This window comes from Megascapheus bottae, chromosome X (assembly GCF_031878675.1).
Source record: "Megascapheus bottae isolate mThoBot1 chromosome X, mThoBot2.hap1, whole genome shotgun sequence".
NCBI lineage: Eukaryota > Metazoa > Chordata > Mammalia > Rodentia > Geomyidae > Megascapheus > Megascapheus bottae.
Genome location: NC_143547.1, coordinates 102,686,366 through 102,714,033, shown reverse-complemented (window position 1 = coordinate 102,714,033; position 27,668 = coordinate 102,686,366). Strand labels below are relative to the sequence as shown.

The 27,668-nt window shown below is 45.4% G+C and overlaps 1 protein-coding gene across 2 annotated transcripts in view; it reads right to left on the bottom strand.

Moving 5' to 3' along the window:
• Window positions 1-17,087, bottom strand: part of Mamld1 (mastermind like domain containing 1) — a 109,920-nt gene extending 92,833 nt beyond the window's left edge. The window contains exon 1 of one of the 2 annotated variants that reach the window (XM_090326179.1): window positions 16,885-17,087. The gene's annotated coding sequence lies outside the window, so the exon portion shown is untranslated. The remainder of the gene's footprint in view (window positions 1-16,884) is intronic. The other variant, XM_090326180.1, reaches the window with a different exon arrangement.
• Window positions 17,088-27,668: the final 10,581 nt, after the last annotated feature.

The following is a 27,668-nucleotide window of genomic DNA, read 5'->3' as shown; positions in this document are numbered from 1 at the left end:
AGGTTGGGAATGTGGCTTAGTGGTAGAGTGCTTGCCTAGCATGCATGAAGCTCTGGGTTCAATTCCTCAGTACCATATAAACAGAAAAAGCCAGAAATTGTGTTGTGGCTCAAGTGATAGACTGCTAGCCTTGAGAAAAAGAAGCTTAGGGACAGTGCCCACATCTGAGATCAAGCCCAAGGACTGGCAAAAAAAAGTCAGTAACACAAAAGAGAATAACACAGCATGATCAAATCAAGTTTATCCCAGATTATTACAAGCATGGTTCATCATTTGGAAATGTATATAAATATACATACATGTATATAAATATACATATATATAACAAAAATGGGCTAAAAAGAAAACTGGCATAATCATATTAATACACAACAGCATTCAACAAATTCCATATTCATTAATTTTCATTACAAAAATTATGTGAATATTAGGACAAGAATATCTATAAATCTCTACAGGTAACACATATTTAATAACGAAAGACTACACAGTATGGTGGCTACAGTAAATAGATAGTTCTGCATTGTTTTCTGAAGGTTTGATGAGAGAGATAACTTTAAGGGTTTTCAAATAATCTAGAAATTCAGCTTCTAGGAATATATCCAGGACAGAAATCATATGTCCATATAAAACTTGTACATTTATTATTCATTGTAGCCTATACGTGATAACTCCTATCTCTATCACTTGATGAATGGAATGACAAATGGAATATTATTTGGCAGTAAAAAGGGAATGAGGTACTACAGTGATATATAGTACAAAAGAGATGAAACATGAAACTATTATACTATGGAAAAAGTCTGTCACAAAAGTCTACCTATTATATAATTATATTTATAGAAAATGCCCAGAAAAGGTAAATTCAGAGATAAACATATCAACGGTTGTTAGGAGATTGGTGATAAAGAATGGAAGATGGCTGCTAAAAGTCTGTGGTTTCTATCTGAGATAACAAAAATGTTCTGAAATTAAATGTTCGTGATATGTATACGAGTCTGGATATGCTTTAAAAAGCACTTTAGAGGCCGGGAATTTTGCCTAGTGGTTAACGTGCTTGCCTAGCATGCACGAAGACCCGGGTTTGATTCCTTGGTATCACATGTACAGAAAAAGTCGGAAGTGGTGCTGAGGCTCCAGTGGTAAAGTTCTAGCCTTCAGAAAGTCCAAGGACAGTGCTCAGGCCCTGAGCTCAAGCCCAGGACTGGCAAAAAAACAAAGCACTTTAGATTGGTAAATTTTGTGGATTCTATCAATAAATCTGTTTTATAAAACCAAATACCATTTTAATTGTGTAAAATGACAGTTTAATATTAAATCTAAGTAAAATGTATATATGATCTGTATTCAGAAAATCACAAAATGCTTTACAAAGAAATAAAACCCTAAATAAATGTAGAGACATATTGTGCTTATTGATTATAAGAATTAACAGAGTAAAGATGCCAATTTTCAAATTGACTTACAGTTTTAATGTAAATTCTATTAAAAGTTCAGCAGGACATTTTAGATAGGGGGCATGCTTATTTGAATATTTATATGTATGATCATAGAATTTGAGAAGTAGAATACAACGAGAGTAATCTATCTACCTGATACTATCATTAATATGTTTATTGCTGTTATTCAATTGTTTCAATATTGGCAGAGAAATGGACACAGAGATGAATGGAGCTGAATAAAGATTACAAAATCTACTATATACATATAAATATGCTCCACTAGTTTTTGAGAGTGGAGTAATTCATTTCAATGAAACATGTAAAACTTTTTTCGACATTGAGAATCCACAGGCAAACTAAAAGAAACCTCAACATAAATTCCCTCCCTTACACAAAAAGTCATAAAGGGAATATACAGATGACAAATGAGATCCATAAAGGGTGTTTAATATCATTAGGCATTAGTTAAATGTAATTCCAAATCATGAGACAGCCTTACCTATATACCTATAGAATGGATTCCTTGTATTTTATGTGGCATAAAATGCAAAAGCCAAATGGAAGAGATTGCACACAATACTATATTTAAATAGCTCTTTTGAAATGGTATGATTATAAGAATAGTGGTTGCCATGAATTTGGGCAGAAAAATCTGATTAAGATAATGGATTATATCAATCCAATGTCAGTGCCCCGGTTCTAGTATTTTAACTTGAAACAAAAGATATTTTTAAAAATCATACTGAAAATTCTACAAGTGAAACTACTACTAGAGAAAGAATAGAAAAATCACTAGTGGAAGATGGCCTGAGGTATATATGGAAATATGTTTACTATATATTGAAGTTGACCCTTCCAATCTCTAGCACAAAGATGGATTTTTTTCTTTTTTAAATTTAATTTTATTGTCAAGGTGATATACAGAGGAGTTACAGTTACATATATGAGGTAGTGAGTACATTTCTTGTCGAACATTATTAGCCTCTCCCATGTTTTTCTCCCACTTTCCCCCTCCAACCCCCAAGTTGTAAAGTTAATTTCTAACATACTGTCTTGTATATATCACTGTTGCATTGGTTTGCTCTTGAATCTATTCAACCTAGTTCTATTTCCTATGTTTCTTGGAGCTACCAGCTTATTATAAGTCTCTCCATTTGTCACTCCTTTCTTTCATTAATAGAAGTACATGTGTATACTTTCCAGACAGATACATTAGATATATACTTCAGAGTGGAAAAAACCCAGAACCCCCAGAGATGCCAACAGATTACATGTGCTCTTGGAGAAAAATGAAGAGACTTTTCTCTATCAGGACCCTATCTATGGGGTGCCTAAAACTGGGTCTACCACTTGAGTAAGTGGCTGAGTTCAAAATTTTGACTTGAACTTCCCAAGCTGTCACAGTGATCCCATTGGCAATAGAGTGGTGGGTTGCCAAGAAGGCAATTGATTATCTTTCTGTCTCCCCGTGTATTAAATTTTGTTCCCTCTCCCTAAAAAGAGGTGATGCTATGGCTAACTAGTAGGCTCTCCAAAGAGCTCTCCACACCAATTAGAAGGGTTCTGTGTCATGACATTCTTTGATAAGATGTTATGACACTCTTTGATAGAAAGCTGTTGTCCCATTGAAGCGGAAACTTCATTGGAAGCACTGAGAATCAAGGGTATGCTCCAGACACCCTGAATGGGAGGGAAGTATGCTCAGTGGGTCGATCAAACCAAATGCCTTCCTCAGAGGTCTTCCCATAATGATCCAGCTCATTCTGCATGTATCATGTCGCTCTAACCATTATCTAGTGTTCAGTAGGTGGGAGGCCTAGAAAACAGTATTTCTTAACTTACTACTTAGGACTCCTATGTGTTTATTTTCAAACCCTGAGAGCTCTCTTTTGCAAAGCGTAAAATTACCTTGATCACACCCATGGCAAAAAGAATCATTATCTACTTATTTTGTTGTTGTTGTTTTGTTTCTGAGATGGGCTCTTACCAATTCTGCATGGGTTAGGCTCCAACTCTGGGCCGCAGTGGTTTTCTCAAAAGATGGACATGTTTAAGTGCATTGTGGTAACCAGGCAGTCATTTCAAACAAAAAGGTGACATGTGCACCATACACCATTTACAAAACATTGCACATGGATCGGGAATTGAAATGCACCACACAGACTGTTATTACACATAATAGAGAACACTGTGTGGTGTTCTCTTTAACCTGGGTCTGCAGAGAGGCTTTCTAACTGTGACTCGCATCCATATGGGTTAAAAGACTGATATGTGACAATGGAAAAACAAAAACAACATCCCAGACCAACAAAGTCAGAAAAATTACTTGCAACACATATCATAGATAAAAGGCTAATATTCTTTCCACATAAAAACTCTGAAAATTGAGAATGAAAACCAAAAACCCATTAGCAAAAGGGAAAAAAGACTTGAGCAGATAATTTGCACACACACAAAATATCAAATAGGCTCTTAAGCATATGAAAAGATGTTCCAAGTCACTCATAATTAGAAAAATGCTAATTAAACTATACTGAGATACCATTTCTCACCTATCAGATTTGCAAAAATTAAAAAGTATAGCAAACATTTAGTTGGTAAGGCTTTGGGAGAAAAGACAGTCTCAGGGATTGCTGATGGGAATGCAAATTGGTATGAGCTTTCTGGAAGGGAATTAGGCAACACATAACAAAACCACATCACATTTGGTTTTACTTTTGACACACCAATTACACTTACAAGAATTTACCCTGGAGAAACATTTCCAACAATATAGAAAATACATATGTACGAGGCTCTTCATTGAAGCAGTATAATTGGAAAATATTAGAAACAAGCAAAATTGCCTAGACCTAGCAGGATGTTGAAATAATCTATGGCACCCCCCCCCCCCACACACACAATACTGGGCAGGTGTTTGAAAGCATGAGAGAGATTCAGTATCTGTGAACTAATAGACAGTGATTACTAGGACATACTATGAAATGCAAAAGCAAAGCGCCAGAACATGGCTGTACTATACTGCCCTGTATGTAACAGAAAAAGACGAATTTCAAAATACAAATACTTCTTCATATGTGCAACTTAAAGATATCCAAAGCTAATGATATTAGTTGTGTATAGATGATTGGAAATTGCTAGCTGCAAAGGGAGGTGTAACTTTTTTCATATATTTTTATTGTAATTAATAGAAGGGTTACATATTATTTGCGAGGTGTAACTTTTTAAATGAATGGCTACTATACTGTTATCACTTATAAAACTATGTTATTATGTTACATTCTTCTATCCCAAAAGGAAATCAACAAAGATGGATCAAAATTAAAGGGAATCTAATCAGACACTAGTGCAATAAATCATATTCACATGACATCATTGGGAATCAAGTCATGGAGAACGAGCTCAGGAAGCTTTTCGAAAGTGTCAGACTATTCTCACATACACTAAAGACACGGAGAATTTTAAATAGATACTGTCCTCTGGTTCTCGAGCTTCTTCATAGTCATGGATTAGTAATAGTACATAAGTGATTATGGATAATAGATTTCTCACTGAGGCAATACTCACTGTGCAGAGAGGAAAGGGAGATTGAACTTTGATGTTGGAGCAGAATTTAGAAGAAGTGTCATGAAATCATGCTTTATAGATAGGAAGGTGATAAAGAAATAATAAAGAAAAAGAAAAAAAAGAAAAGGATATGGTTATGAGTTAAGCCATTTAATCTCCTTTTGTGAATTGAAAGGATAGTAAGTGCAAGACACGTGCAGATAGGATAACTCCTATAACACCTACACCATGGTTTGACAATCCTTCAACAAAAGAAACTAGGCTTCTGTTAGAGAAACGGTTGGCTTTTAGGACTGAGATGGAGGCCAAAAGATACAAGATAGGTGCAGAGCACGTTGTGCTAGATATCAAGGCCATGCTCAGAGAGTAGTTATGCAATAAGCCGTAGGAGGCAATTTGAAGGAGCTCCCTCTGGCCAAAAGTGGGATAATTTGAGTATTAAATAAGGAGCCTTTCTAAGAGGCAAGAGGTTGAGTCTCTAGACATGTGGTAGCAGTCAGAAAATATTAACTGCTATTTGATTACATTTCAACCCTAAAGTGTAACCTCCCTGTTGGATAAAGGACTGGTTCCCAGTATTCTTTAAAGCCATGATCACTTTCATAGATGCCAACTGGTTCCTTGAATTCCTGACAGATTCACAGTCCAAACCCAGCTCAGAAGGCAGAAAACTTGAGAACCACAGGACACTTTCAGAGAGGGTAGTTAATTGAAGTGATAAAGTGAAAAACTGAGATTTTTTTTTCCAAAGATGATATGTCTATAGTACACATTGAGTAGCATTATGGGAGAATCTACAATGCAGTACTGAATTCTACATCCTGAACATCCCTGGTTTTTCTTCAAATGTGGCATTTTGAAATCAAATGCTCTCACTTAACAAGTCTACTGTAATTTTCAGATAGAATACAATCTGCCTAGGATAGGGAAGAGGGGAAAACAAAATGAGGGGTGGGGATTGGGGGAGGGAAATGGGGACTGAGACATGAGAAAGGGTATCAATGTTTGTGAAGTAATGCACCTTCTATCTGGTGAATATAATGTAACCCTTCTATTAATTACAATAAAATATATTGAAAAAAAGAATACAATCTGCCTACTCATGACTCCCACCTAGATGGCATAATAGGTATGTAAAACCATACCCAGCTCATTTGTTAGATGGAGTCTTGTAAACCATTTTGCCCAGGATTGGCTTTCAATTTTGATCTTCCATACATGGCTCTACCTTTTATGTCTTGACTCTCATGAATCTTCCTGCTCTTCTATGCATTCAAGCCATTCATCTATCCACCTACAGCATCTGAATAAATATGAATGATTTTGCCAATAGGTCTATCTATCTCTTTCAGAAACATCTCATCTCTAGAAAGGATTGAAAAGTCAGAGTAATGGTCAAGTTGCATGGAAATAGAATGATCCCATGTAATAAGAGGAAGATCCTAAGAGTCTCTTTAGGCCAGTTCCTTTACTGTAGTGATGGGCGGTGACACCCAGAGAGAAAGGGACGTGCACAGGACAATGCAGTGAAGAAGCATCCAGTGAAGAAATGGAGTTGGCCCTTCATTATCTTCCCTTCCTCCTACCTAAGGCAAGCTCTCCCTGACTCTTGACCCCCACAGTTTAGACGAGGGGGTAACTGGACACCAGAGAAGATAAGGCTGAGCACTGTGGGTGCAAATCATTCACAAACTTAAATCTTCATTTGGATAAGACCAAATATTACTTTTTAGGAAAATATGGGTAGAGCTGGATGTTGGTGGTTTACATATGTAATCCTAGGAGACAGATATAAGGATGGAGTTTCGAATGCACTCTGGGAAAGAAAAGTTGTGAGATTCTTATCTATACATAACCACCAAAAAGTTGGAAATGGAGCTGTGGCTCAAGTGGTAGAAAACTAGCCATGTGCACAAAAGCGTATTGACAGCACCCTGTTCCTGAGTTCAAGCCCAAGACTAGCACAAAAATAAAAATAAAAATAAGGGTAAGTGACTGGGAATATTTTTCATTCTGCAATGAAAATTAGCAATATGAAGTCAAACCAAATATTTTTAAATGACAAGCCCCATAAGGACCATTTCCCATTATGAAAAAAAATCTGTTTTATTTTAAGTTAAGCATTAGTACAAGACCAACAATATTAAGTATTTGCTAGTATCTGAGAACTCAAGGATGTTGGGGCAGAGGTGAAGGAAGCAAAATTCCCTTTTTGATAAACAACTATTTGATAGCTAGAAATCAAAATCCCTCAGCCCTGACTACAGGCCCCTATACTGCTGGGGGCCTGGGTGTTTCTTCTCTTTGGGTCTAAACACCACAGAACTGTAAGATGGATATCAAGCCCTACACTAGCTTAGCTCCTAGCACCTTTCTGCCGTTGGTAGGTGTGGAGTTTTCTCCAGCTTTGGTATCCTCATACGTAAAACAAGGGGGAATTGCCAATTTCCTATTCTTTGATCATACATAAATAAACACAAACTCCTTTTCTTTAGCCAAAACTTGTAGAATTGCTACTATGTTTGTAACAGTTTCAGTCTCCATCTGCCCAAACAAAACTAAAATTCCTGTGCTTTCATATTATTCCGTGTCCTTTTTACATAATTTAGGTGGCTTCTGGTTTAATTTGAGATTTAGAAAATCATGGAATTGAAGGGTTGGAGAAGAATTCTTTGACTATCCTTCGTTTATTCCTTCATTGTATAGATGGGGAAAGTGAGGCTCACAAAGGGGAAATGACTTGCCCAAAGTGCTATAGCTAACTGGTATCAGAGCTGGGCTGGGAATTCAGGTGAAGGTTTTCTTTGCCCAAACAAGCCCCACCCCCCTATCTTCCTGACTCAAGAAACAAACCCAATCTGTGCAAGCTCCAAAACCAAGGACCAGCTGCCAAATGCCACAATTCATAAGCTACTATTACTTTGTTGGTTTATCTGATTGTACCTAACATGGCTGGGTGGGATGAGCTTTCAAGTGAGTTTGCATGTTTCTCCTCCTAGTGAATAAGGAAATGAATACTGACCTACTGGGGCAAATGATGGGAATTGAGCAACTGCATCAATCCTCATTTTGAACATCAAATGTGGCTGCTTTAAAAGAAGATAGAACTGGCAGGGTGATAGCCCCAGTGACCAGAAGGAGGGGGCATGACAAAAGACAAAAGCCTGCTTAGAGACTCCCAGTAGCTTAATCTTGTGATTCCATGGAGTGGGTTGGGCCTCAGGGGCAGGCTCCAATTTGATAATGGTTTTGATTTGCATGATGGCAGGAAACCTGCCACCTGTCCTATCAGCTGATAAGGAAGAATCCCCAGGCTGCTCTTTTCCTAGGGCATGAATTCTAGTTGCTAACTAACGCTTTAGCAGTGTGTGGCAGTCTCTGCACCTTGTGGGGCTATTGGCTCCCAGGTAGTATTAGCTATAGGGACATTCCTGGCTGTTTCCAGGGCTCATTTTAAGGGTTGTGCTGCACTTAACACAACCAAGCTCTTCACATTGCTTCTGGGTAATCACTAGAAAGAACCAGATTGTTCACTTTAATCTCAATGTCAGCACAATTATTTTAACCCCAAGTGTGTCAGATTTGACTCTGTATCCCGGAAATTAATTTTAGAGTGGCTGTGAGCTTTGGTACAACAAGTTTGTGCAACAAACAATGAAGAAAATGGAGTAATTAGAGGTTAAATGAATCCTCGACAGACATGCAGCTCCCACCAAACCCAACATAATGCATGCCTGTCTTTCAGAATTAGACACGTGAAGCATGTGACACTGGCCACTGTACACAAACTACTGTCTCACTTCCAATTCCAAAGTTGACACTGGAACTTCCAGAAGCAGATACTAACACCGAGATCTCATTAAGAAGGACACCCAAACAACATCCTGCAAGGGCCAACACAGCCCACCTAGTCAAGCTCTCTAAGGAATGGCTGCCCAATTTGCAAGCAAAAATAGACAGAGTCCCCTTGAAGATCCTACTGCCTGGGTCCCAGACAGGTATTGAAGTCAGCCTCCAGGCTCCACCTTGGTCTGACCTTGGGATTCTCACTTCCATACACTCCTCTACCCCTCTACAGTCCTGATAATGCTGACACATCCACATGGGACAGGGACAGATCAAGCTATACCACAATAAGGGTGCTGTTTCCTCTCATGACTTTTGTTTGGCCTTGAATGAGCACCTGCTTGTCCACATGGATATAAATGCGTGTTCTAGACCCAAGTGAGAATTGGAGAGCAAGTTGTGTCTCCGTTGTGCTACCTCTTCTTCCTCCTCAGGAAAGGTGGGCAGCTTGCTGAATCTTAGTCTCCCCTCACATACAGCCATGGGGTTTCAGGTTTCAGCTCTCAGCTCTCAACCTCATTCTTCAGCACCTACAGAGGGAAGCTGGGTGTAATGGCCGTACCTGTGAGCCCATCAAGAAGACAGATTGTGGCTCAGGGGTGTATTGCACATGAAGTGAGGCCCTACCTCAAAAACAATAAGCAGATGTAGGACTGGAGGTACGGTTCCAGTGGTAGAGGGGTCACCCTAACAAGCGCAGTCCTGAGTTCAAACTCCAATAAGAGAGAGAGGGAGAGGAAGAGAGGGAGACAGACAGACACAGAGAAAGACACAGAGAGAGACAGACAGAGGAGGCTAGACATAATGAAGAAAAGTTTGGAAGAGAAGGGTTAAGAAAAAAGAGGAAAAGAGAGGGGACCATAGAAGAGGAGAGGAGAAGAGAGGAGAGGAGAGGAGAGGAGAGGAAGGGAGGGAATGGGAGGGGAAAGGGAGAGGGAGGGGAGGGAGGGGAAAGGAGGGGAGGGGAGAGAGGAGAGGGGAAGGGGAGGGGAGGGGAGGGAGGGGAGGGGAAGGAGAGGGGAGGGAAGACAGGGGAAAGAGAGGGGAGGGAGGGGAGGGGAGGGAGGAGAGGGGAAAGAGAGGAGAGGGAGGGGAGGGGAGGGAGGAGAGGGGAAAGAGAGGAGAGGGAGGGGAGGGGAGGGGAGGGAGGAGAAGGGAAGGAGAGGGGAGGGAGGGGAGGGTTGAGGAGAGGAGGGGAGGGAGGGGGAGGGAGGGGAAAGGAGGAGGAGAAGGGAGGGAGGGGAAGGGAGGGAAAAGGAAAGGAAGGGAAGGATTTAAGATAGAAATTCTAGGCAAAATATGGATGCACTACTATGCAGTAGGAGTTCCAAAAGGGCATTTGAGATTGTCCAAAGTACTCAAGACTACTGAACTTTACTGCCTTTAGTTCTAAGTGTCCATATTTTCTCCCAATGCTAGAAAACAAGCCAAGGTCATCAAACCATTCTGACCTATATGCCACTTTGTAAGTCAGACCTTGCAACCTCCAATAATCTCTCCTAGAATTCACAGAATGTATCTCTGTGGCCCAGAGTCCAGAAGTGAAAGAGAGGGAAGGATGTAACAGCTGCTTGACTAAATCCCTTTCCAACAAGATGGGATCCTGTGGTCTGCCTGATCCTTTCTTTTCGCAGCCCTAGGGAAGAGTTCTTAGTCTTAAGAAAATGACATTCACAACTATCAATCCAGCTACTTGGGAAATATAGGCAGGAAGAATGTGAGTTCAAGGCCAGTCTGTGAAAAGATTGAAATGAAAGATCCATCTCAAAGGGCCAGGAGTTTGGCCTAGTGGTTAAGTGCTTGCCTAGCATGCGTGAAGACCTGGGTTCGATTCCTCGGTACCACATACATAGAAAAAAGCCGGAAGTGGTGCTGAGGCTCAAGTGGTAGAGCTCTAGCCTTGAGAAAGTCCAAGGACAGTGCTCAGGCCCTGAGCTCAAGCCCCAGAACTGGCAAAAAAAAGATCCATCTCAAAAATAAAGCACTGAGATATTGCTCGAATGGTAAAAGTGCTTGCCTTGCATATAGAAGGCCTTGGGTTCAAAGCCCAGTGCTGGAAAAGCAAAGAGCAAGAAAGAAAGACAGGAAAAAAAAGAAAAGGGTAATTGCCCAACTCCACTTGATGATTATTTGTTGGCAGAGCAAATGTTAAGGTACACACAAAAATACAGTGGCTGCCCACTCACCCCTAAGGATGTTGTAGGGAAAGCTTAAGAGTGGGCAATGTGGAAAAGGTCCTTAGCCATCCTTAGGGCAGAGGGCATGACTGGGAATTCCTAGGGCTAGGTGGAGTCTCATCTCTTGCATACCTCAAGAACCCATGTGGGCAAGAAAAGTTCTCACTAGCTTCACAAAGAACTCTCTTTTTTTCAGCCCTAGCCCCCTTAAGTCCTGTCTCTGGAAGCCTTTACTCTGGGGAGCTCAAGGCCTTCAGCCAGCCACCAAGGCCCCTTACTGCTCCATCCCCCCAAACCCCCATCCTCCATCCCCCTTCCCACTCCACCGCCCCCCCCACCGGGATCATTTTGGATTGTGATACATCCAATTGCGTTGGAAACTAGGAAGAAGTCAGATTTGAGAAGGAAACCTGGGGACAAAAAAAGGAAAGCAACGGGAGGGGGGAGGGCAGGCAAATAGGGGCCTCTTTTGCTTCCATTAGCAATCCTTATATAACTGCTCCAGGGCTGGTAATTTGGGAGAAGGACCCCACAGGATGTGTGTGAATATTCTATCACACAAGCTCTTTCTCACCTCCATGGGGAAGCCCCTGACTAACTGCCCCTAGGCTCCAGGAGGCCTTTTCTTCTTCCTTTGCTACATTTCCAGACTTAACAACAATGGCATCACAGAAAGAGTGAGAATAAAGTGCTACAACATCCTTTCCCAGTCATTTTGATTTGTGAGGCCTAAAGATGTTTAAGGACTTAATGTCTAAAAAACCAAAAAATCCATCCGTTTCCACTAAGCTTCGCCATGTGTCTTTCCTTCCATACAGTTGACTGCTGCTTCCTAGGTTACCCCGGGATGGTGTTGGCGTTGTGAGAGGTGTATGATGGGAATTGGTTTATTGTGCTGATCTATAGTAACTGGCTCCTGTTCCTCCATCATTTATCTCACCTCCCCAGTGACATCTGGGTTGGTCTATTCACACTCTCAGCATTCTATCTGCTCCAACAAACACTCAGCCTTTTCTGCTTGGATAAGGAGATTTTTTAGTTACATCCATTATATGTGTATCAACATTTATGGCAGCAAGATAATTGCCAAAGAGCTCACAGGATAAAAGGTCCTTCTTTATAATGTCCACTGTACCCGTTTTAAAAAAATCAATATTAGCATCCAATAGGACGGTGGTAGATTCTTGCCTGGCTGCTGCATTTTCAAAGCTAGAAATGTGTTTTTCAGGCTAACTGGACTAGAAGACTAAGAAAAGATCCAACACTCACTTCTAAACCCATACGTGAATGGTGTGGGTGTGGCTAGAAGGCTTTTTTTTCTTTGTAATCCTTGCTAACTATCTGATAAGACAGCAAATCTGGATGACTTCTGTGGAAATAACACAATCTAATTTAAATAAGTTTAGAGTCTGTTACCTGTAGACCAAGCTAAAGATTAGGTGGTCTTGCAAATCCATCTGTAGATCTCTGTTAGAAATTCACACTTGCAATACACTTTCCACTTATTGCTTTCAATGGCCTTCTGCAAGTTTTTCCTGTGCCCTCTTTTCTCTCACCCTCAAAATCTCAGCCCCATTTCTTTACCAATGTGACTGTTTATCCTGATGGTAAGACTGATGCTGATGCTTCACTTTCCCAGGGAATAAGTGTTTCAGAAGTCATAGTGCTATAAAATTGGAATGGAATCAGCCTCAGTGGTTAGAGGGCAAGGACAAGTGAAGGTGGACTTGCCCAAGATCACTCTGTTGATTAGTGGAGAGAATTTTCTAGAACACAAGTTTCCCAACTTGTGGCCAAATGATGTGTGTGATAAACTGTTGTAGAGGGAAAGAATTGGAATCCATGGAGAAGACAAAAAAAATAAAATTAACAATACCAGTCCATATGTAAAGCCACTTAAAGGAGAGATGTCCAAGTACTATTAGAAGAGCTGAGATTCAGGATCCATTTCTATTTCATAATTTTCAACAGTAGTGAGTTCTGTACAGGTGATCATAATCTAATTCAAAAGGGAGAAAAGCTATGAAAGATGACCATACTTGAAAAATCCGTGTCTTTACTGAATTGGATGGACAGGATAACATCTGTCCTACCTTAACATGTGTGAATGTGTAGGCCCCACCCCCAGTCGAGCAACAGGCTATTTCCTGGTTGAGTTTAAAAATTCAATGACGTTCCTGTTTCAACCCACACATCTGTGTCACTGTCAGCGTCAGTGGCAGGAAAACAGACGAAGTCACCCTTTGCTAATGATTTCCTAACATGGAATTTCCTTGTATCTCCCAAAGCCTTTCTTCTTCCAATGCCAGACTGCCCCCCCATCTTCCTCTTCAACACATTGTACTTACTGAAAACTGAAAATGGTCACAGCCGGAAGAGAATGGTTTTTAAGGAGATCTTGTAAGGAAGAGCTTTCAGCTGTTGAGATATTTTTACAGGGGGAAGACGGAAAGGACTACTAGTATTTCCAACAGCAGTAAGAACCAAAGAGAGAGATTCCCTCCCAGGCATCTGAAAAATCTTCCAGCTCCATATTTTTCTTTTCCCTTTTTTTGCCTCTTTCCCAAGTTCCACTTGGAGCAACATTACTACACTGGTACTGGAGGAAATGCAGTTATGCAGGCTGGAGACAAGCTCTGCCAGAAAGCCAGGCAGTTCCAGAGAAGGGACACTGATGAAAACACCAAAGCAGAAAGCATTATAGGAGTCCTTTAGTTCCCTTACTCAGAATTCTATTTAATATGCAAACTGATTATGCAGAGAAAAGGGGGCTGTTACTTTAAAGGGAAAAAGCTGATTAGCTGCTCTGGCTAGCAGTAAACAGCTGGTCTGTCCGGCAGGTTCAAGGCCATTTTAGTTTCTCTCTTATGGAGGGACCATATGTTCCATCTCGCACATCAGCAGCTTTATTTTCCAATGATATGGCTCCAGAAGAGAAGCACAAGGGGGGAGGAGAAGGTAGAACCAGTAGTTTACCATTTGATTGCTTCTTTGTGGTTTTAGATGGGTCGGGGTGTGGGGCTGTGGAAGGGTGTTAACACTTCACTGTCTACTCCTGAGACCAGAATAAAGAGCAACCAACAGGTCCTGATAACTTGCACAGGCGGGAGAAAGAAGGAGAAAAATATATGCAAAGTGTGAGGCAACTGATTGAATGGAATGAGAGGAGGTGAAGGGGGAATTTGTGTTTGTCTGCGTTGGGGCCCCTCCCACTTGTCCTTATTTCTCACTTTTTGTTACTGTCAGTACTGCCTTCCACGACAACGTTAATGCAGGAGGGAAGTGGAGCATTTTGGGGGAGGGCAAGGCTGTTGTGATAGCAAAGGATGATTTCGAATATCATATTTGACATTCTTTACTAATAGTTGTAGATCTGCCAAGTTCCCGGGGAGCAGGTGTAAGGGGCCGAGGTGCCCTAAATCTTCAATGCAACGGAAAGTTGGAAGTGCGTGTGTCTTGGACATTTCCAGGCTAGAGAGTATGGGTAGGTAGTGACAGCAGGACTCCAGGTGGTGAACAGGGGCCTTGTGGTTCTGTGCGGCCAACCCAGGCAGCTCCAACGTGTGTGTGGGGGGGGGGGCTCATGCTCCTTTTAAGTCTCTAAACAAAAGGCACTCGCAGAGAATTTCAGCCCGTGCAAGTATGGGGTTGGGGTGGGGGGAGGCAGCTGAAGGACTCAGGAAGGAATGGTTGTAAGCTAGGCATGGAGTGGTAAAAAAGCTCCTAACAGTTTTGGCCACACTGTCAGCCAAGGTGGGCCCGACAGTGTCTCAGCTTTCCGAAAGAGACGCGCGCGCGTCGTAGCAAAGTGAAACCGAGGGAAGGGCGCCCCCTATGTCCTGGCCCCGCGAGCGCGGCGGCCAGCGGCATTAGGCCACCCGACTCAGCGTTTGCCTCTTCAGGGCCCAGCTCCCGCCCGCTTGCGGTGCAGCCTGTAGGGCCATCTGGGCCGCAGGGATTTCGGCTGTGCTTGGCAGGATACGAGCGCAATGGGTGCCAGGGACCGGAGCTCTCCGTGCCTTCCTGAGTTCTTGCAGAGGGTCCTAGAAATATAGATCCTCCTCCCCCATCGCCTCCATTTGCCCTCCGGTCCCCCGAGAGGCTTGAAGCCACTTGGAGGCAGCCGCCCCCGCCCCCTGCCTCTGAGTCCCTTTCCCCTTCCCTCTCTCCAGCCTCCTGGGAAACAAAGGGGCTTTTTATAAAGCGGATTGTTGGCGGCGGCGGCGGTGGCGGGGGTGGGAGGGAGGGGGAAATCTATAAAGACAAGAAGAGGTGGGAGGGAGGGAAGGAAAGAAGCCCAGCGGCGTCCAGGGGCCCCCGAGCTGTGGTAGCAGTGGAGAAGCCCAAGCGGGCGCACTGTCGACCCCACCGGGCCAGTGGGCACTGGGGCAGTCACCCGAGCCTGCCAAGAAGTGGGCCAAGCGGCTGTGATGCTGCCTAGCAAGTCACCCCAAGCAGGCAACACGATTGTTGGGGCCATAGGCCGCAGCCGAAGGGAGTGGTGAAATCCCCTCAGGGGTCTCTCCCCTGGAGACCTAGGCCCTCTCCCTAATTAACTCTTTCGAAATTGTTGGGGCTTAGAGAGACTTTGCTTCTTTGTGGCAGCGCGACCGCCTTGACTAAGCTAGCTAGGTTTGCTTAAGCTACTACACAATGTCCCAAAGCCGGCCTCGTTTGGCTCCCGCAGAAATGAACCTCCGGCCGCGGTAGGGACGGCGTCCCGCGTGGGGGGGGGGGTGGAAGAGCCCTTGTGTTGCTAAACAACGACAGGCCATGTCAGCAAGGGGAGTCCCCTTTCCCTGTATTCCCCAGCTACTCAAGGCTCCTGTCCGCGCGAACACACCCACATTCAGGGTCTCAGGCTCCACCGGACCCAATTGCAGACACCCGATTGGGTGTGAATCCCCTCCACACACACACAGATCGACGCACGTCTGTTTACCCGGGTTCTGGCGGCTCCAGGGCCGAGTTTTCTAGCAAGGTAATCCTATTAGTGTCCGCTCAGTCCAAATTTAATCAGGGATCAGAATGAGACAGCAGCGCCAGCTTTCCAGGAGGTTTCGGACACACTGCATTGGGCTGAGCCTGGCCAAGCCAACTGGCCGAGAAAAGTATTTGGCGGCGCTCCGGGGGGCTTCCCGCCCGCCCTAACCGGCGCCTGGCGCTTATGCCTGGGAGACTGAAGCGCCGAGTTGCGGCTCAGGGACTCTGGGAACGCAGGGTGGGACAGCAGGAGCGGCTGCCTGGAGCCGCCGGCTCCCCTCCTCGCTTCGCTTTCCGTCCCAGGAGTTGGGCAGGCGGCGAGCGCGGGGCAGCGGTTCGGAGCGCTCACTCGACACTCGGGCTTGGCGGCGGCACCTCGGATTGGGGAACGGGAATTGTTCGCCCCGTTGCCCACTGCCGACCGGCCAAGCTGTGGGAGCGGGTAAGGGGAGAGCAGGAGAGCTGGGGGCACCTGATTGCTCAGCGGCCCAGGGGCATGGGGACAGAGTAGAAGCCTCCTGGCAACCCAGAGCAATCGGAGGAGCCCCGCAGCGCTGGTGCCCTTCCACCTTCCTTTCCTGGAATGGAGCTCGCAATTCCAGACGCCGGGTGGGCGCCTGGGAAGAGGCAGAGGCCGCGCTCCCCAAGCTATGCGAGCTGCTCTCAGCCGCGTTAGGCCAGTGAGAGAAGGGGGGCTAACCAACCGCTAGCGCCAGGTGGGGTGTGCGCTCTGAGCAAACTTTGGGGTCCCCCAGCTCGAAGCAATCCGACGCCCCGAATCCTCAGCGATGGAAGCTGTAAGCGGGGGCCACAAGTGCATCCTGGACCCTGAAGGCAGTTGGACCTCCAGCGCCCGCCCTTACCCTTACCGTGTTGCGGAGCTCCAGCGGCGGCCAGGGCAGTGCCCAAGCGGCGGACGGCCGCCGGCGCGGGCAGCCTAGCCCCAGGCGCCCGCCGAATGGCCTAGCTGGATTGCAGATCACCCCCTGGCTAGCGGCCGCTGCCCCCACGCCCGCCCGCCGCTGGCCGCTTCAGCTCGCGGCCAAGTTCATGCTGCCGGCTCTGCAGTGGCGGCCTCAATCTGCTCGCTCCATTCCCACCGCCCGGCTCCGCGCCGCGCGCCCGGAAGGTGGAGTTTCGGGGGTTTAAGTTACTGATAGGCATTTCTCACTGCTGTGTCACTCGGGGAGGAGGAGACACGCACGCCGCACACTCACACACCCTTACACTCACGGCGACGAGCGGCTTTGGCCTTAAAGGAGAAGCTTCGCTGCCCTGTCCGCGACCCCTCTGGCCTGGACCTTCCCGATCCTGGCTTCCAGGCTGGGAAAGCGACGATCGCTCCAGGGGGGTGGAGATACTTTGCAAAGGGGAAAACATTAGTCGCCTGGCTGCATTGTGGCTACCTCCATCCTCCACTTATTTGAAGCAGGACAGCTAGGAGATGGGGGCGAAGGGGCGCGGGGTCACTCACCTGGGAGGCGCCTCACTCTAGGTGGCCTGTGTCCTCGGCGTCAGGTAGATCCGCCTAGACCCTGCGCTGCTGGGGAAAAGCAACAGATACGTTATCAAGGACCCGGGCCCTCCGAACGACGATCACAAACCCTGGGCAGAGTTGCCCTATGTCCCTAGAGCCAGCTTCTGTGTGCCCAAAACACAGAGGGTAGTGAGAACGGGAGAGCCAACACTCACCCATGACAGAGCGGAAAGAACGCTCCAGATGGACAGGAGACCATGACACAGAAACCAACACAGGCACTGGCAGAGGTAACGAGGAAGAGACACGGAGAGATGGAGAGAAGGAGGGCAGAATCGGGGAGCGGAGCCTGCGTGGATCTCTCACCTGCAGTGGGCGGCTGTTGGCTGCTGGGTGGGTAGCGCCACTCACGACCAACGCGTTGGCTGGTGAACCAGCTCGCGCCTGCACAGACGGCCACACAAACAGACCTGGACGAACAGCAGGGGACCTGCACTCGCAACTGGTGGCTGGTGAAGTGAATGAACCCGCCCCCTCCCCCAGCCTACGTCCGCCTCCCCACTCCCAAAGCCCCTCCTCCAGATCTTATCTGGGCACGCTGTCGATGTTGCCCGGCGTGGATGAGCCCCTTTCCCACTGGTCAGGTTCCCTTCCCTGTTGGTCCAGGATAAGTGAATTTCTACCCAAGCTGGATTGGATGTGCCCTCTTGGTTGTGTTATCTGTGGCCCAACATGTGCGGCGTTCGCAAGGCCGCTGGGTGACCTGTACACTGTCTAGTGTGCCACTCTGCCCTGTTCACTCGGAGCCTTAGATTCGAGGCTTGCCACTTCCCTTCCCCTTCGTCAGGGTCCCCGCACCCGGTGGGTTTACTAACCTGGACTTGCCGGACAGCAGCGACAGCTGCGGCTGAGCACAGCCGCAGACACCACGGAATCTCCTACAGCAGCAGCGCAGGGCTCCAGCAGGTACCTAAGTCTAGCAACCCGACGCTCTGCCGAGCCTCGGGCCATAAAGGGGTGGGACAGGCGCGCACTCGGCCCCTCCTCCCCTCCACGCCCACACCGCCAGACCTCGGAAAGAGCTGCAGGGGGGGACCCCTTCAGAAATCAACTCAAATCCCTGGCTGGGCTACGTAGGCACACCACGTAGTGCAATCCAAAGCATGACTAAGTTTCCTGGTGCCACAATCTCGTCTGGGCCTAACTCTTGAAGGATAGGTGCCAGACACAAGAACTGTGCACCACCGAAAGCAGCTCAGCCTGGCACTTGGGAAGATATGCACTTTGTGTGCTGTGGGACAGGGGATAGGTAGGAAAGGGTATGGCTGTAAGGGACTGCACTGTTCCCACCCTTCAAGTTAACCAAGCCCAACTCCTGGACTTTTCCTCTATTCTCTACTCTCTCACATAATTCTATGGTTTTAAAATACAATTTCAGCTACAGCTGCTGTATCACACCTCTAATTCTAGTGACTCAGGAAGATCATGGTTCAAAGCCAGCCCAAACAGGAAAATCTCTGAACCTATCTCCAATTAACCAGCAACAACAACAACAGCAAAAAGCCAGAAGTACTGTTATGGATCAAGTGGAAGAACACTAGTCTTCAGTGAAAAAGCTAAAAAGAGTCAGAACACAGTCCCTGAGTTGAAGCGCAGTATGAGCACACACACACACACACACACACACACACACACACACACACACAGAGCACAATTTCAACTTTCTTTACAGCAGCATCTCCTGAGTTAGTCCAGTAAACTGTTTAGCAGATGAACATGCTTCCTTCTTTCCTGTCCACTTCCCTTTTCCTACCACATTCCAAAAAACCCCAAACTCTTTCTGTACCCATCAATCCCCAAGTGACACGTCTCTGACCCTCCTCCATTGCCCTGATACTGTCATTCCTCTTGCTTATTCATACTGTTCACTCTGCTCTACTCATGCAGATCACCTGACTCTTCCTCAACAAGTTAGCTATGGCTCAGACCTTATAGCCTTTGCACTAGCTGTTCCCTTAGGCTGAAGTTCACTTCCCTCGGACATCTCTGGGCCAGTTCCCTCATTTCCTTTAGTCTTCACATAAATATCACCTGGCCACCCAGTGTAACTTTTCACAGCCCCACACCCATCTCTGGCACTTCCTCTCCCTTTCCCTCCTTTGTTTCCACTCCAGAACTACCCAGCAGCTCGCCTCTATAGGTTCCATCCCCAGAGGGAGGTCAGCCCTCCTTGTCTGATGTGCACTGCTGCATTCTTACTCCTAGGGAAGGCCAACATGCACTGACTGATCTACAAAGGTTGGAAGACTCTGTTTTCCTGGAGCTTTTCCTGGGAAAGAGGCCCATAACCATTGTCAAGTTTCAAGGAGGCATGTGACCTAAACAAGGGCTAAAAAAGACACAAATTAGGCCCAAAGCTTATTGTTGAAATCACACGTGGCTTGTGGCTGCCCTCTAAGGTACCACAAGTTGTCTGCCGAAATGACAGTAGGTAAGAAGCAGAGGTTGGCTGAGGTAGCCAGGGCCCATGTCAGCAAACATGCATACCTGAGTTTTGAGCCGACATTACATTTTCATCCATTTCCTTAGACCTTGCTTGTGCTTTCCTTATGTGAATCCAAGTATCACATTCCACATGACAAAGTGGGAGACTCAGATTCAGAGACCAAGATCTAAATTGACAGGGCACTAAGCAATTGCACTTCAAAGTTTCTAGCACTTCCACTTGCTATGTGGACTCTTCTTTATTGTGTACAGTCCTGCCTATAGGTTCAGGCAACGGAAAAAAATCTCATAGGAGACTCGAGGGTTTGGCTGTCTTTTTCTTAGGGGAGTATCCAGTACCTGATGATCAATAGCTGATGAGCAAAGGGCGAAGCTGGGCTACTGGGACTCTAGGGTATCATGCCAATGCACAGACTGGCCATACCTTTGGTCTAATCCAAATTTGAAGCTCCACACATCTATTACCAGTTACCTGTCATTCAATCATATTCCTGTGAATACATTCCACATTTTTCCAAGTTCACCTGACAAATGCTGAGGATTTTACTAGGCATTTTCTGCAATTCTTTGTGCTCTGCACAGGTAGAGGCCTGTGGAGACGATACATGCTAACTGAAAATAGGGAAACTTATCCAGTTGCTCTTTTGATCCATACTCCCTTGCTCCTAAGCCTACTGTGACTCCCCACTGCTGAAGACCCTGAATGCCATCTGCACCACCTCTTGAGTCTTACATGCCTCATTTACAAAATGGAGTCACGGTAGTAACCTCTTTTTTCAAATGTAGTGAGATCTCAGTTTCCCCATGCACAGGGCCACTTTTATCTGAATGTCATTTATATCTTATCCGATACACCATCACTACCACCAACACAGCAAGTAGGTGTGGAATCGAACAAGAGCCACTGCATTTAGGAGAAAACCTTGAGCCTTGTGTATAAGTCCCCAACACCTTGTGACATTCTGCAACTTTGTAATTGCCTGAGATGTCTGGCAAAGGTGAGTCTTACCACATGAGGAGCCAGCCTCAGGCTTTGTGGAGAATGCATGTGGACACATTATGTTTCAGCAAGCTACTACAGAAGAGCTTGTAGGAAATAAGTTGAATTCTCTCTTTGGTTGGATTCTTGAACAATGTTCATTTTTGAAGAGATGTAGGCAGAAAGCACTTCTAAAAAGCACAGTGGAAAAGGATGGGAGATTGTGAAAATACTGATTTTCAATTTGCTGGTGATCTTCCAGGTTTGAAAACTAGAAACATTTAAGGAAAAAAGTCCTCATCAGTGACCAAAGAGTTCAGTAAGGAGTTGTATGATGATTTGCATCAATTTCATCATAAAAGCAGAAAACTGTGGCTAAGACTCAATGGTCATCTCCACAGTATCTTTCACTTCCCATGCAGACGGTTTCCACACTCATACATAGAACCATCAAAGCATAGGTAAGAATGGGAAATGGCCTTTGCAACAGACATGGATAAACAATTTAGGAAATGAACATAAATCCAGATGGTTGGCAGCTTTCCTCATAAACCATACAGAAGATGGAAAGATATTGTCCAAGCACTTACATAGACAAAAGTATGCAGATGGCTTGCTAATTATTGCTTTTCATGCACTGACATCTTTCCTAATGGCACAGGCACCACTCAGGCCCACATGGGAAGGGCTCTATCCACTGCTCTAGGACCCTTCAGACCATTTACAATTCTGTGATAAATATTTTTAAAAAAAGGAAACAAAACAACAGAACTCTGGCCTCTGGCTGTCCTGGCAACCAGCTCAGCTGCTGCTGCGGCACCATCTTCCAACCATACACAAGGTTAATCTGACCTAACATCAGGAGATTGGCTGGCCACCATCAGACTAGCACGACGAGCAGGAGGTCTGGAGAAAATTCACCCACTGCATATCAGGTGATTACAGTTTGCAAGACATCATCATATAACCAAGAAAAAACAGCCGAAACTTGGGGCAAGGGCACATTTACTGTGTGTCAAAAACAGTGCCTCACATCGGTAAGCTCACATTTAAAAACTTCACGAAGTCTCTAGCAACAAAACTTCAGAGCTGAGCAAACTGAAGCTCAGAGAGGTTAAGCAATTCTTCAGAGATCACACAGTTAGTTACCATGGAATCATCCAAACATCCAAACATCCTAGCCAATCTGGACCTTAGCAGTTTCCATACCATTCTATCAGCACAAAGTTCACCAAGGAGAAGGGAAACAGCATACACTTCACACTTCTAGCTTTGTGCCTGCTGCTTCTTGGGCTGGTTGGCTTGGGTCAATTTGTGTGAAAAGATTGTCATAAATGAGTGCCATGCTGTGAGTAGTTATAGCACAGAAATGGGCACATGCTACAAATTAGGGGAGACTCTTAAACATTTACCTACATAATATTGAAGGCAGATGTCAGAGCCAGACTGCCTGGCTCAGTCTAGGTTCCCCTGCTTGCTTTGTGGCCTGGGTACCTTTGCTAGTCTATAAATTGGAGAAAACAATAGTACCCCCATCACATCAGACTGTTATATGCATTAAATATAATAATCCATGTCAATTGCCCAGGATATTATAATCATAATCCACATTAATAAGGTTTGGGTCAGTGATTCAATAGACTATTTGTATATAGTGTAGCTATAAGATGATAATGGAGTTGAAAAGTTATCACTAGTGACATCACAGTTTCTATGTAGCACAATTGTTGCCATCATATATTTGTGGCCATGCTGGTATAAACAAATGTACCATACTGCCACCCATGTAGCAGTACAGCTTGAACAATTATGTACCATAGAAAACACTTGAACATAATAACACATGGCTGTTATTGGGCTAGGCTTTACCACAGTCTCTACTGTTATTGTAGAGTGTGTCCTCCTACTGAGAAAAACAAAAGTTTGCTGCAAAAAATCTGTTTTATTATACAAACCCACACATCGAATGTTTTCCCTGTCTGTGGATTATACTCTTTTCTCTTAGGCTTGCTTTTACTGTGTGTTGTTTTGTCATCGTGACCCTAAGAACCTTGGCTATACTACTTATATGCCACATAGTGTAGGTGTGTTGGAGACTATCCCATGTAGGTTTGTGTAAGTACAACCTATGTGATTTGCACAATGACAAAATCACCTTAGACATAGTGTATTTCTTAGAATGCATCCCTGTCATCAAGTACATGACTGACGATACAGGCCATCACTTAGTGCTAGTTGTGGTAGACACTTTCACCGAGAGTACAGCAACAATGCTCTACTTCCAGTCGTTTAGTCTCCAGTGCATCCTTCTCATAGCCACTGGGGTACATTTCTAGAATACAGATCTTTACCTGTTTAATATAGATCTATGACTCCCTATTGCTATCAAGGAGAAAGTCCCACTATATATTTCATCTAACCTGGCTCTTTTCCAAAATACCTTAGTTTTCCTAAGGGTTCCATAACAACATGGCTTACACAACAGAAATGTATTGTCTCACAATTCTGAATCTCAGCCAGGAGGTCTGAGTACAGAGTGCTGAGTTAATTCCTTCTAAGGGATGCGAGGGAGAGTTAATTCTGGGTCTCTCTCCTAGCTTGTAGATGGACATCTTCTTTCTAGGTCTTCTCTTAGTGCAAGCCATGTGTTAGCATTTTTGCTTTGTATATAGGACACTAGTCATATTGGATTAGAGGACTACACTACCCTACAAAGACCTCATGGTAGCTAATTACATGTACAATGAATTTGTTTCCAAATAAGGTCACATTCTGAGCTCCTTAGGGGAACTGAAGTTCAAGAAAAGCTGAAGGTCCACAATTTAATTCATAGCAGTCTAACTTCAGATCCCACCAATGCATATCATTCTCACATTCAATAAACACCCAATCTACTTCACCATCCTTCAAAGGGATAATCCATTGCAGCCCCAACTCTTACTCTAAAATGGTGTTCAAATGCCATCACAACTGCACGTGACAGAGTGTCAAATTGGTCTCCATCTGTGAGCCTGTGAAACCAGACTAGAGACAACCCCCTTCCAAAAGGGAGCAGAAGAGTCATGCCTGGTGCGAAAGTTGAACACCTAGCAGGACAAATCCCACTGGATTTCAAGGTTTCAGATATAACCTCAGCCTCCATAAGGACAACCCATGTGCTGGACACAGCAAGTCACTCATTGTTCCGAAGCACACTGTTCTTTCACACATCCATGCTGTGCACATGTTGTTCCCTCCAGCAGCAAGGGGCCCTCCTTTCCCACATCACTCGGGGCACCCTGCAGTCCTTGAGACTCAGCCAAAGCCCTAGCTCCCCATCGGAGAGGCCTTCTTTGACTTCCTCCTAGTCTATTGGTGCAAAGCCCTTCTGGTACTGTGCTGTCTCTAGGGCAACCTTCCCTGTCCTGCTTGGATCTGGTGATCCACCTTCTGTGCTCAGTAAACCATGTACTACTTGGACTCAGGTACTCGCAAGTCTTCATCATATCTAAAGCACACAGGGTCAGGCACAGGTCTTGCACACAGGATAAAAATACCTGAGTGTCTGGGCAGGCCACAGGTATGCTGAAGAATTTCCTGAAGACCTACTGGGTGCACAGCAGTGGATTTGGACCTTCTACTCTTATGGAAGTGAAGGAGGGCAATCTACATCACAGTCATCACATACAACATATGAGGAGTACTTGAGATATTATTAGCTCTGCTCTTGGTCTCTCTGGTTCTGTGCAGAGCAATATATCAGAGTGTAAAGCCAGCCCTGGAGAGCTACATTGGTTTGATTGGTTTGAAACCAGACTTTGACACTTCACCTACCTTCCCTGTGCTTCTGTTTCCTTGGGTATAAATCGGGGTTAATGGTACTTCCCTCACAGAGTGAGTCTGAAGGTTCAGGAGTTAATATCTTCTCAGTGGCAGCTATCATTCAGAAAGAACCAGGGCCTGAGTTGGGATCTGAGCATATACTGCTGGGAGATATGCTAGCTTTGGTAAATTCTGCTTCTCGAACTTGGAAAGGGACTGAGCAAACTAAGTCATAAGGCTGCTTCCTTAGGGTTCACGTGGGGCACTCCTGTTGTGTATATGAAATGACTTCAGCATGCCAACAAATAAATACAAATACACATGTGCACATGGGGAGAGATCACCTACTAAACCAGCCAGTGATGCCACGCGTGTGGTGCTGGCAGCCCTGCACTATGGTTAAGATTCTGTCCTGTGAGGCAAGACTTTGAGTCTTGGCTCTGTTCTACAAGTGGCCCACTCCCGAACCTCTTTTCCCTCTGGCCATGAATCACATCTGGAACCTTGAAATCCAGTGCTACATTTTCAACTTTCGCAGTAGCCATGATTCTTCTTCCTTTTGGAAGGGGAGCATTGCCTCTAGTCTGGTTTCACAGGCTCAGAGATGGAGGCCAACTTGAGACTCTTCTCTTTCCCCTGCCCACCGGCTGCCCCAAGCCTCTTCCAAGGCTGGCATTTTCCCAGGAAGTTCTCCTCTTCGCCCCCACCCTATCCTGGGTCCAAGAGACCAGGTGTGTATTGCAGGTAGCAGCAAGTAATGTTGGAATTGTGGCTGTGTCTCCACTTCCCTGTCATAATCTTCACACAGGATGGCTGCCAGTCAGGGAAGAAACCCTGCTGCCTTGAAGTTTGAGCATAGATGTCACTAGGTACAATTTCAGTATTCTTCCCTATGAGCGGAGGTTCCCATCTTCCTAGCCCTTTCTCCTGAGTCAAAATATATGAGGCAGGCAGCTGCCTAGCTCCTCACTGTGGGCACCTGATCGTTTCCTTGGTGCCTCAGGATGGAGGATACCCGCTGGCCTATGTGCCCCTGACATGTTACCAGGAGCATTTCCACAGTTGCACTATATGGGGAATTACGGCACTGGACAGTTGCCAGGAGGAAGAGAGTGTGAGCTTTACAGGGGACTGAAATGTCCCTGTGGTTCACAGAAAGGAGATTCAGAGAAGCAGGTAAAATCCCAGCCTTTGGCAGCGGCCAAATTTCCATCTCAATGCTGCGTGCTTGAAACCTAATGCCCAGGGCTGCAGCACGCAGGCTGGTGTCGTGTTGCATTGACAAAACAAACCATTTCAGTAATCAAATTCCCTGGACCCAGTGGGTGGTAGATGCCTGCTTGACTTGCTAGGGGGGCCCCAGTGCTTGGTTTTAAAGCTGCGGAGAGCCAAGTCAGCTAAAGTGCCATCATGACCCTGGCAGCAGGCAGCTGGAAGTTTCCCACAGGTAGCCAGGCGCGGCTCGGCTGTCCTGCCCCTGTCTCTCTATTCCTGGCCCACAGAATCCCATTCCAGTGCCCTGTCCTGTCAGGGAAGCTGCAGCCACACACTGGCTCCTTGTTCCTGAAGAGCAAGTGTTGCAGCATGCCATCTGACAGGCACTCCCCTGTCATGGTACCCAGTGGGCTTAGGAAGGCCAAGAGAACCAGAGCAGAAGCCTCAAAGATGCTTCATAACCCTAAACAGCTGTGGCCAGGAGGAGCCATGTTTCTCTGTAGCAGGGTAAACAGCAAGCAGAACATTTCCTACCCTAATGGAAGCTAGAACTAGCTGTCCCCTGCCAAACTCTATGCCAACTCCACTTGCACTCTGCTCAGGGCTGGTTTCTGCTAATGAAATGGCAATTCTGCCAGTGTAACATTACTTTGTGATTTATTAGTGATTATTGATTTTCAATTGTGGTTTCCTGGGACTGTGGGATGGAGCAAATCAAAGGCATCCTGCCTGTGGTTCTCCATCTATTCGTTAGAGGCCAGGGGCTCAGGTGCAAGTAGCTCATCCATGGCCAGACGAAAGCACCTGCAGAGGAAAGCAGCACTGCTCTGCTGCTGTTTCTATTCACTGTCACCTGAAGGACTCTCCAAGCCCCAGCTGGAGCACACAGAATTTGAAGAGGATAATTTTATCATTTTTCTTTCTCATGGCATCGACTGTAGAACTTGTACTCACCTCCTAGGACCTTCCCAGCACTCTTGTTTCTCAGAGGCTTGTCTCCTTGTTTCCCTCTTTTGTTTCTGGTGGTGCCAGGGTTTAAATCCGCACATGCAGAATACCACAAAACCAGGCCCAATAAACAGTTTTTTTTAATTATGGTGTAAGATTTGAACTCAGGACCTTTCCAAGCAAGTGCTCTACCACTTGAGCCATGTCTCCAGCCATCTGTTCCTCCTTTGCAAAGGATTGCTACTTGTAATAGTCTGTTGGACTTTAGCTTGGAGAACATTCCAACTTTTGCAGGAATTGGGAGCATCTGGGCCAGCTGTCTGTAAGGCCTTGTGGTCTTGGGCTTCTACCAGCAGGCTACTGAGCCTAGAAAGTCAAGTTACCCAACACCTTATCTGACACTGTCCATGATTGGCCAGCTCCAGGCTCTAACCAGAAAAGGAACAAGTGCACATCATCTCTCCCAAGAATCTCTTCTGCTCATTTTTCCGGCTCTGAAGTATATAATTTGGGCAGATATTTTTAGTAAATGACAGAATCTCATTGATAGAAAGACCTATGGGTTGAGTTATCCAATGGGAAAAAGCAAATAGATAACACTGCCATTTGCCCTTGTAAGCAAAGTAATAAATCAGCAACAATGCTAGACACTGGGGGACATGGCAGAAATGTCTTCCACTACCAAAGACTTAATGATTAATATCATATATTGATATGTGATCAAATCT